Raw genomic sequence first — 8,277 nt, 5'->3', positions numbered from 1 at the left:
GGAATGTTATGAAGGAATATTGTGTAACTCTAGTCGTGTCTCTGCTTCCAGAACAGAGGATACAATTTCAATTCCCACTTTGTACAGAGCTGTGCCAGTGCAACTCTGAATGTCGATTATAAAATATCTAAGAATCGAATGAATTGCCTTTCAATTCAACATTAGATATGCTTCAATTTGTTGTTCATTCCAAGAATCACAGTATCTGCTATGGATTTTCTTCAGTTCGCTAATAACAGAATGCATCTAATTCAACTCAATCAATATTCTTCGGAAAATATTTGAGAATGTTGCACACACAAAAATGAAGTACGCAAATTAAAGATATTCCTTGATTTCCTTTTGTTCTGAAGAGCTGAGTTCAGACTGCACATAGAACTTGATGCTTCAAAGCTATACATATGAAAAAAAACAAGTTCGTCTTCAGTAAAATAAACAAATGCCACTTCGTACTATATATAAATTTTTAGTTGTTGATCTGTTTATGAATTGTCTTGAAATTTGTTTCTGGTTTTCCACTCACCTATTTACATTGAGTGTAAGATCGGAAGTGACAATATTTCAGTTGAATAAAGGGAAATATGGAGCTATGAGGGAGCAACTGGCCAAAGTTCAATGGTGCAATACCTTAACAGGGAAGACCGTGGAGGAACAATGGCGGATATTTCTGTGTATAATGCAGAAGTTGCAGGATCAGTTCATTCCTAAAAGGAAGAAAGATCCCAGGAGGAGACATGGGCCGCCGTGGCTGACGAGGGAAGTAATGAAACATATAAAGTTAAAAGCGAAAAAGTATAACTTAGCGAAGATAAGTGGGAAAACTGAGGACTGGGAAGCTTTTAAAGAACAACAGAGGATTAGTAAGAAGGAAATACGCAGAGAAAAAATGAGGTACGAAGGAAAACTGGCCAAGAATATAAAGGAGGATAGTAAAACCTTTTTTAGGTATGTCCAAGGCAAAAAAATGGTTAGGACAAAAATTGGGCCCTTGAAGACAGAAACAGGGGAATATATTACTGGGAACAAAGAAATGGCAGAGGAATTAAATGGGTACTTCAGATCTGTGTTCACTGGGCAAGACACAAGCAATCTTCCTGAGGTAACAGTGGCTGAAGGACCTGAACTTAAGGGAATTTATATTTGCCAGGATTTGGTGTTGGAGAGACTGTTAGGTCTCAAGGTTGATAAGTCTCCGGGACCTGACGGCCTGCATCCCAGGGTACTGAAGGAGGTGGCTCGGGAAATCGTGGATGCGCTGGTGATTATTTTCCAGAGTTCAACAGAATCGGGGTCGGTTCCTGAGGATTGGAGGGCGACTAATGTTGTGCCACTTTTTAAGAAGGGTGGGCGGGAGAAAGCAGGAAATTATAGACCAGTTAGTCTGACCTCAGTGGTGGGAAAGATGCTGGAGTCTATTATAAAGGATGAAATTACGGCACATCTGGATAACAGTAACAGGATAGGACAGAGTCAGCATGGATTTATGAAGGGGAAATCATGCTTGACTGATCTTCTTGAATTTTTTGAGGATGTAACTCGGAAGATGGACGAGGGAGATCCAGTGGATGTAGTGTACCTGGACTTTCAGAAAGCTTTTGATAAAGTCCCACACAAGAGGTTGGTGAGTAAAATTAGGGCGCACGGTATTGGGGGCAAAGTACTAGATTGGATAGAGAATTGGTTGGCTAATAGGAAACAAAGGGTAGTGATTAACGGCTCCATTTCGGAATGGCAGGCAGTGACCAGTGGGGTACCGCAGGGATCCGTGCTGGGACCGCAGCTTTTTACAATATATGTAAATGATATAGAAGATGGTATCAGCAATAACATTAGCAAATTTGCTGATGATACAAATCTGGGTGGTAGGGTGAAATGTGATGAGGATGTTAGGAGATTACAGGGTGACCTGGACAAGTTAGGTGAGTGGGCAGATGCATGGCAGATGCAGTTTAATGTGGATAAATGTCTGGTTATCCACTTTGGTGGCAAGAATAGGAAGGCAGATTATTACCTCAATGGTATCAAATTAGGTAAAGGGGCTGTTCAGAGAGAGCTGGGTGTTCTTGTCCACCAGTCAATGAAGGCAAGCATGCAGGTGCAGCAGGTCGTGAAGAAGGCTAATAGCATGCTGGCCTTCAAAACAAGAGGAATTGAGTATTAGATTAGATTACTTACAGTGTGGTAACAGGCCCTTCGGCCCAACAAGTCTACACCGCCCTGCCAAAGCGCAACCCACCCATACCTCTACCCCTACCCCTACATCTCACCCTTACCTAACACTACGAGCAATTTAGCATGGCCAATTCACCTGACCTGCACATCTTTGTGACTGTGGGAGGAAACCGGAGCACCCGGAAGAAACCTACACAGACACAGAGAGAATGTGCAAACTCCACACAGTCAGTCGCCTGAGGCGGGAATTGAACCCAGGTCTCTAGCACTGTGAGTCAGCAGTGCTAACTACTGTGCCACTGTGCTACCGTGCCGCCCTCTCTCATGTAGAAGCAAAGAGGTGCTTCTGCAGCTGCACAGGGCCCTGGTGAGACCACACCTGGAGTACTGTGTACAGTTCTGGTCTCCAAATTTTAGGAAAGACATTCTGGCTATTGAGGGAGTCCAGCGTAGGTTCACGAGGTCAATTCCTGGAATGGCAGGATTGCCTTACACGGAAAGACTGAAGCGACTGGGCTTGTATACCCTTGAGTTTAGAAGACTGAGAGGGAATCTGATTGAAACGTAGAGGATTATGAAAGGATTGGACACTCTGGCAGGAGGAAACATATTTCCGCTGATGGGTGAGTGCCGAACCAGAGGATACAACTTAAAAATACGGGGTAGACCATTTAGGACAGAGATGAGGAGAAACTACTTCACCCAGAGAGTGGTTGCTGTGTGGAATGCTCTGCCCCAGAGGGCAGTGGAGGCCCAGTCTCTGGATTCATTTAAGAAAGAATTGGATAGTGCTCTGAAAGATAGTGGAGTCAAGGGTCATGAAGATAAGCCTGGAACAGGATACTGATTGGGAATGACCAGCCATGATCATATTGAATGGCGGTGCAGGCTCGAAGGGCTGAATGGCCTACTCCTGCATCTATTGTCTATTGTCTATTGAAATGCTGTGAAAATATCCGAGAGCATTCATTTGAAAATTGAATTTGCATATTTCTCTCTAATCTCATTTACTGCATGATGTCTTAAGTGTGTTATGTTTAACAAATCTAGTGAATACTAAAAATTGTCTTGTCTTAAATAAGATCTTTCACACCCAGTTATCACTCTGTTCCTAATTCATGTAAATATCTAATTTTACTGAAATCAATGTTCACACAAAACAATGCACATAAAGCGACACAAAGATATTCAGCTGATTACTATTCAGTGGAATAACCTGAGTAAGTGTCTCATTGTTCCTGGGACAAATAACAACAGTAAGCATTTATTTACTATTCTATGCAGTTAATGCAATTGATGTGTTATGTTTCAGATCAGTCGTTAATGTTGATTTATATTGTTTAAACCAATAATTATACTTTATCACGGATATTGACTGAACTACAATAACATTGGGAACCAAATTTTTGTCATTCTAACAAGTTTAAGCTCCTTTTTTGTTGTGTGTGTACAAGAGACAATTCAAATTATAACCATTTTTATTACAAATTGAACAAACACTGCATTTTAAATTTCGTGAAATTCCTACATTTTTACAAAATGTTAGTCTTCACTATATATGTCACATTAAAAAAACTGCTACTTCAAATCATGCGTGCTACAAAATGATTATTGTTTTCATTTCATTGTAAGAAAAGAACTGCTTTGAAAATGGTGATTTTATTATAATTTCTATTCCAACATTATTCATCATTGTACAATAATGACAACATTATTAAAATCGCTTATTATCCATATGTCATTGACTACATTGTTCAGTTTCAAGCTCACGTTCATGATCTACGAATTCTCTTCCTAATGCTGACACCAATCCTTAAACATTGATCATAATATTAATCATATAAATCGATGTAACATATCTCTACAAGGAATCCAGTGGATGGAAATTCACAATTCTTGTACATTTTTGACTTAAAAAGAGAAGAATTTTGCTCAATAATCACTGAATGGCTCATTTTTCTTCAATCCATAAATCAAGGTACTATGTTTTATTCCTCAGTTTACTGATATTTATAGATATCGAATCAACATCACAGCAAAGTTCTTTTGAAATATTGAATCATTTTAATTCTTCCTATGACAGCATTAACTATCAAGTACTGGCACATTATAATGATGGCACAATCATTTAAGAAAGTATTTTGAACAAGTATAGTGAGATTCACGTTTAGATTCAATTCATTATTTCTTAGTACTAATAGTACAGTATGAAAATGCGTTTATTTTTCAGGTCACCGACCCCAGAAAGGAACCAATGACTTCCCATCCAACATCATTCCAAATATCTGATGTTTGCTCATTTGAATGATCACGGTAATCTCGCCTTAAAGTCAGGAAAATGTAATTACTTTTCACTGAATTAATTCCTTTTCATTTCCAGACAATGCTCAATCGCTTGCAAAAAGAGATTTTTCATTATTCCTTAATGCATTGACAGACTTTGATAATTCTATTGTTGCTGATTTATAATAAAAATAATAATTATTCAATCCAGTAGGTTGCGCATATGTGGAATTACGGCATAGTACATGAACCACTGTAAAGATATTGCAGTGCACAATCTCTCGATCATTGTAAATATCAATTTTTATTTTATCTGTTGAAACATAGTTGAATTCAATTAATTATATTTGACTTCAATGCTCACATTTATTGTGTTTGTAATCATAATATGACTTACGGATGTTTCATGCAACAAAATCAAATGAAAAAGAATTAGCATCTCTTTACTCTTTCATTCAACAATGGCAATAATTTTTTACTTTTTAAGATTTGAATAGTTTTGGAAAGAAGGGATATTGTCTTCAGTTGAATGCTTTCACTGACTCACTAATTCACAATATCCACTACTTATTCTCTTTGGGTTCCTATGAAAAGAAATTAACTAAATCTTCTGGTTGAAAATTCCTGGAACATATTTGAGAATGTTGTGATCTCAAAGGTGACAAGGTTAAGTGATCGTAAGTCCTCAGTTATTTTGTTCGAAAGAGCTTGATTCAAACATTGCAAACACACACACACATTGATATTCTGCTGTGTGACAAGGGGAAAAACAAGTCGCTTTCTTCGGCATTGAGTAGACATATGCCACTTCCAATTATTCATTAGTCAACTAATTACCTACATTTGAAATTAAAAATTGCAATTCGTCTAAATATTGTTATGACCTTTGATCAAATTAAATTTTTAATTATTGTTCATTCATGAATTGCTGGGATTTAGTTTTTTTTTTGTTTTCCATATACCTATTCATATGGAATGTACGATTGACATGCTTTGACAATATCGGAGTGTTCATTCGTAACTTTCGTATCTTTCACTGATTTTACTGATTGCATAAGATTGCATGGTACCTCAGTGGTTAGCGATGCTGCCTCACAGCGGCAGGGACATTGGTTTGATTCACTCCTCGGGTGACTGTGGGGACTTTGCACGTTCTCCCCAAGTCGATGCGACTTTGCTGTGGTGTTATCCCACAATTCAAAGATGAGCAGGTTCGGTGAGCTGGCCATGTTAAATTGCACATTGTGTTCAAGGATATGTGTGTTAGTCAGCAGTAAATGTGAAGAAATACGATCGGGAAAAGTGTTTGGCTCGGTTACTATTTAGATGGTCATTTTTTTCAAACAATTGGCCTGTTATTATACTGAGGTCACAGGGGTGCTTTTATAGCGTCGTTAGTATTAAGGTGTGCCCCAAGATATAAGCCATGTTGGAACTGAAACGGAGGAATCGACAGAGAGGCTACAGAATGGCATCCCATCCATTTGGTTTTCTTTAAATCACTGACGACCAGGAAAATGTAAACGGGGAGGACGAGTGGGGAAGTGAGGCAGTTGCAGCTCTGGTGAAAGTCCAAAGACTTCGGGGCGCACCTTAATACTAGCGACGCTATGAAAGCACAAGTCCAAAGGTTCCTCTGAGAGTGTAATTTCTTTCCTTGCTGTTGCTGATTGAATGAGCCACAAACGTGCGAACTGCTCCAAAACATGATTCAGCACCTCTGGTGCCAATTCTCGCACTTGAATAACGACAGACAGCTTCCAAACGAGGCCGTTCAGACACGACTTTGGGGTACATTTGACAGACAGGCAGGTTCAGGAATTCGTGGTACGCTGTGACACCGGCGTATCAGCTTCTTCCCTGTCTTTGAACCGGGCCGCCTGCATAAAGAATGCAAATGCTGTACTACGTTTCGTGGAAGGATCAGAAGGGGGTAACTACACTCTCAAACAGAATGGCATATGATCAGAACCAGGTTGGAGAAAAACTTTACAATGCTTTGCATAGTCATTAAATTGAATTGCATTACATTTCACTACGAGAGCAAATTTATTCAAGCAAACTCGAAGGCAGGTTTGCACATGGGAAAGCAAGCAAGAAAGCTCCGTTCTTGTCTATGTCAAAGGCTGCAGGTGAAGAGCAAAGCAGTTTCTGCCCAGTTTCGAACTGGGGACATTTCGCGGGTAAGGCGAGCGTGATGACCACTACACTACAGAAACAAGCCTCGGTCAGCCCCGCTGGAGGTCAGTGGCATACAGCACTGAAAGTTGAAGCCATTCTACCTTTCACCTTTCTGTTTCCATGAGCTCGTTGTTTAATGGGACTTGTTTAATTTTGGCTATGTGGTGAGCATGGACGAGATACACCGAAGTATCTGTTTCCACGCGGTGTACCCCAATAACGTTGTGTTGCTTACACCTGCTTTTAAAGAATTACGTGTTTGCGGAGCTTACCGTCGCAGTCTGCGGCAAAATCATTTAGTCTGTTCGACTGCTCACGGGAAAGGTAGTATTGTGAAACATTGCAGAAACGAACGACATCCTTACTTTTGATCCGACTGACCATACTCCGTGAAAGTTTCCCAGATTCTCAGTTGAGGATTTTTGCAGCTGGAAGTTACCTCAGAAACACTGTTAATTCGTAATGTATTGAGCGAATCGCAAAACAGAAAGCATTTAACACGGAACACAAACAAAACTGGAAAACCAAATGCATTTTCAGACCCAGAGATGCATGAATGCTAAATGTGAGACAGTCCGGGGGCATGAGCCATAAAGTTTCATAGCGTCGAACACAACTAACAACAGGGCAATTCCAAACTACTCTTTAAAGCATACTGGAGCCTGAGTGCACCACCACTTCCCAGACAATGCTGCAAAGAGACAAAGAAAGAACATAATAAGAATGGGCCATAAAAAGTGAATTTCACCAATCACAGTCTCGATTAGATTACCTTTCCATTCCGATGACTCCAGGACGGAAATGAAGGAAGTGGGAGAAATTCAATAACATATGACATCGAAATACATTGGAACGATTTTCTCATTGGCCAGTGGTTAGCACTGCTGCCTCACAGCGCCGGAGACCCGGGTTCAATTCCCGCCTCAGGCGACTCTCTGTGTGGAGTTTGCACTTTCTCCCCGTGTCTGCGTGGGTTTACTCCGGGTGCTCCGGTTTCCTCCCACACTCCAAAGATGTGCAGGTCAGTTGAATTGGCCATACTAAATTGCGCGTAGTGTTAGGTAAGGGGTAGATGTAGGGGTATGGGTGGGTTGCGCTTCGGCGGGGCGGTGTGGACTTGTTGGGCCGAAGGGCCTGTTTCCACACTGCAAGTAATCTAAAAAAAAACGAATAACGACGAGCCGAGTCACCGTAGGACTCTGTTTCGCAACAGCGATGAAATAACAGTCTCCATTCGGTTCCAGTAAAAGGTCAACTTGCCTGGAACAGAAAGCAACAGTAGAGTTGCTTGCGATTTTCCGCGCGGGAGGCGAACACAATCATGACAGCACAGACACTTTGGAAAGTTGGGTACTTTCCCACACCGCAGTCAATTCCCCGGGAAGCAAACCCATTTTTCTTCTGTCGCCTCTGCATTCACTGGAGCCTCAATGCAGCGCCTGAGATCGCTTTGCACTGTAAGTGAGCAGATTTGTTCAAGCAAATTCGAAGGCAGGTTTGCAGATGGGAGAGCAAGCAAGAAAGCTCCGTTCTTGTCTCTGTCAAAGGCTGCAGTTGAAGAACAAAGCAGTTTCCGCCCAGATTCGAACTAGGTATCTTTCGCTTGTGAGGCGAACGTGATGACCACTACACTACAGAAAC

The 8,277-nt window shown here is 40.8% G+C and overlaps 1 non-coding gene across 1 annotated transcript; it reads right to left on the bottom strand.

The window, feature by feature from the left end:
- Nucleotides 1–8,204: 8,204 nt before the first annotated feature.
- trnav-cac (transfer RNA valine (anticodon CAC)) lies at nucleotides 8,205–8,277 on the bottom strand. The gene has a single exon. It is a non-coding gene; the product is annotated as a tRNA-Val (tRNA).

This window comes from Chiloscyllium punctatum, chromosome 52 (genome assembly GCF_047496795.1).
Source record: "Chiloscyllium punctatum isolate Juve2018m chromosome 52, sChiPun1.3, whole genome shotgun sequence".
NCBI classification, from domain to species: domain Eukaryota; kingdom Metazoa; phylum Chordata; class Chondrichthyes; order Orectolobiformes; family Hemiscylliidae; genus Chiloscyllium; species Chiloscyllium punctatum.
The sequence above is the reverse complement of the archived record's forward strand: the minus strand, read 5'-3'. Positions and strand labels throughout refer to the sequence as shown.